This window comes from Aplysia californica, unplaced genomic scaffold (assembly GCF_000002075.1).
Source record: "Aplysia californica isolate F4 #8 unplaced genomic scaffold, AplCal3.0 scaffold00074, whole genome shotgun sequence".
NCBI classification, from domain to species: domain Eukaryota; kingdom Metazoa; phylum Mollusca; class Gastropoda; order Aplysiida; family Aplysiidae; genus Aplysia; species Aplysia californica.
In genome coordinates, this window is record NW_004797344.1 from 465,308 (window position 1) to 468,518 (window position 3,211).

Here is a 3,211-nt window from a genome sequence, read left to right on the forward strand (position 1 = left end):
CTCTCTCTCTCTCTCTCTCTCTCTCTCTCTCTCTCTCTCTCTCTCTCTCTCCCTCTCTCTCTCTTTTGCTCTCCCCCCTCCATTTGCGTGTGTATGTATGTGTGTGTGCGTGCGTGTGTGTGTGTGTGTGGGAGGGGGGGTGGGTGTGGGTGTGCGTGTGTGCTAACAGTAGTTGTGACACAGCCCCTTCTCCTATCACCCCTTCCATCCTTCCACCCACCTCCCCACCTGTTCTTTTCTTCAAATATTCGGACTAAGAAGTCCGGAAGTTCGATTAACAAATACGTCCTTCTTTGGCTACAATTCGAGCCCTCTTCGTATAATATGTATTCAATACAAGAACCGGATTATAGATAACAGGAGCCAGTATCTCATCGCCGACTTTCCTTTCTGTAGTATGGAGTTTGAAACAAAACCGATACAAGTGTGCCATACAACTTCGATAAGACTGATTGATAGTATACGTCATATACCCCCAACAACACGATAATAATACAGATAATTTGGCAGGCAGGCTTCTTCGGCTTCACCTGTATGGGCAAACACGTGCTAAGTGGGATACAATATCTCTGCACAAAGACAGATAGGTGTATTGTATTCTCAATTTATAAAGCCAGACTTCCACACGCAGATATTAATTTCAAGTATTTTGCGTAAAGTGGAAAGATTCTAACTTTTACAGCACTGACTCAGAAACGTAAAGAAAGCTGTGCTGGAAACAAAAAGTCTTTTGTATTACTAGATCTATCAATACCAGCGTCTCTTGCAGCGAGAGCATACAACCAGATATATGATGAAAACAAAGGAAGGGGCAGCCCCCCAAAAAGATGGATATTGTTCGATTGTTTAAGTAAAGAGAAGAACATCGACACAACAATGGTCATTTAGTGGTGGAAGGGAAAGATGTATGCTTCTCCCCTCGACACCGCAAAGAAACTGAAGCCGGATAAAGTAAAAGTAAGTAAGTCTTTTTCGTGCTTACTTTTATAACATCTGACGTAAAAGATTGCGCTGGATGAGAAAGTGGGAGCATCCGGCTTTCGTATCCCCTGATGCTCATGTCATAGAGGGTAACACACGCGGAAAGAACGAGCTGTTAACAATTAGGATACAACGATTATGCCATGTGTACCGTAGTTGTCCGTTATTGTATGGGTTTTTTTTTCAATTCACATTACTATTACACTGTATAAATATCAAACCTTTTCTGATATAACTATTATCATTAATTTTTTACAGGGTTTACAGATAGCTAACTAGCAACGACGTATTTTGACAATTAAAAAAATGTAAAAACAAGCCCAAACCTCCCTGGTAGCAAAGATGTTTACACAATGTGTTTACTTTACAACCCGGGTAAAGGGCAAGGAGCAGAATTTCTGTGACAGGCGTGCTCCTGCTGCTAGGATAACATGCATGATAGTGTTTAGTGACATGGGGCGTAGGAATGTCCTTCAAGGGAAAACAAGGTTTTGAAACCTGGTTGAAACATCAAGTAAGAAAAGTTTGGTGAACTACGGGGGAACGTGCTTTTTCATCTGAGCATACACAAAGTCCGAGATGACAACAACCGCTGTAAAAGTTGACGGACAAATTTTTTAAAATAAAATGAGGAGAATGAGGGTTCTTCTTATAGATCTAGTTTAGTTTCAATCTGACTCAATTTGGATTATTTAGGAGGCAGGCTGCTCCGACTGCGCAAGTCAGGGCCAGCCTGGACTGAGTGGAATACAGCATCCTAAAAAAACCGAAATAGACTTATGAAGATAAGTCAGCCTGCGAGAGAACCGAATTCATGCCTTTTTGCAAGCACCAGCGAAGAGCAAAAACCATTGTCCGCTTCCAGATGCCGGAGGACAAAACTGTAGAAACTGTAATTGGCTAATGATTGTTACCAAACAACTGCTTAGCGAACGACAGCGTGTAACTTACCGCTTACGGTGTGATCTCCAAAGCATCCACGTGTACTTTCGAATCAAATGTACAGAAACATAACAGCTTAAAATGAAGCACAGACTCTATTATTATAAAGGGTTCGCCAAGAACACAGTGCCCACACTGAGAAGGGCTGCTCACGGCACTCCGACGTACTTTAAGATTCAAGTTTCCTTACTCACACATTCGTGTGCTTGTTCAGCCAATGAATGAAACAACCGGCCACTGCACTACGCCCTTATCTATCGGGTCAAGCCCTAGTCCGAAAATAATTACATTGTATAAGGATTCTTCAACAGAACGCACACTTCACTAGCCTACGCAAACCTGGGTGCGCTCGGGCCAGCGAAAACGTGACCTATTTCAGGCAAAGATCACGGAAGGCGAGAGCGGGACAATGGGAGCGTGGTTTGACATTACGCATTTGTCGTATATGTCAGATAACCGTAGCTGTAGGTTTTCCCGGACGTAGTTTGCTCGTGTATCATGACAATGTCATTCGAAAGCGAAAGTAACGCGTTTGAGAAACTTTGTATTTAAGGGGAAAACGTGTGGAATAGCGGGTTATTCTTGTGACATTCTGGATCTAAGTGTACCTACTTTTAAAATGATGCCGCACGATGTGGGACGGCTCTTAAAACTCGACAATCTTCATAATTTTAAAGCAGGATGCTCAATTTGGCACAAAAGATAAATCGCTTTCATACTTTCCGTACAAAGTATATAATCAGGGTTCAGAGTCACACAAAATATGAACGCTTGGTTATGAACAGTTTCAACACAATGTAGAAACACTGCAGCATTAGTATGGTTTTTAGTTTGGTTATAACTACTCCTTAAATTTGGAATTAAAAAGCAAATTCAAATTTTTCAAAAGCCGGTATACCACACAGCATCAGGAAAGTGGCAATAAGAAATGGTAAAATGTTTCCGATGAACTCAAATCAAATACTATATTCAAAACGTTTCTAATTTTTACCTGTCGTCAATAAAAGTCCCGGACGCTGACGAACGCTACTGTCTTGGTCCGTGATCTCGGTCTCAAGAGTTGAAAGTGGGCACAGCGTGTTTCATAACACAGTGGTAAAGTTTGAGTCACTAAGTGCACGCAGAGCGTTAACCCTTGAGCCAGACCACAGAGACGAGAACCGGACAGGAGACGAAGTAAGCATTTTGAAAGGTTTATGATTTAGACAGTAGACTAAAAACTTTGATGCTCACATGAAAAATCATCATGAGAACAGGAACACAGCTCCATGGAATTTGGATACCCCCC

General features: G+C 41.9%; 1 protein-coding gene across 2 annotated transcripts in view; it reads right to left on the reverse strand.

The window, feature by feature from the left end:
* The window catches only part of LOC101851335, a 39,298-nt gene that overhangs the window by 27,016 nt on the left and 9,071 nt on the right, over positions 1-3,211 (reverse strand). The window contains exon 1 of one of the 2 annotated variants that reach the window (XM_005094023.3): positions 1,933-2,259. The exons of the other annotated variant lie outside the window; for it this stretch is intronic. The gene's annotated coding sequence lies outside the window, so the exon portion shown is untranslated. Of the gene's footprint in view, positions 1-1,932; positions 2,260-3,211 lie in introns of those variants that run through there. 2 annotated transcript variants of the gene reach the window in all.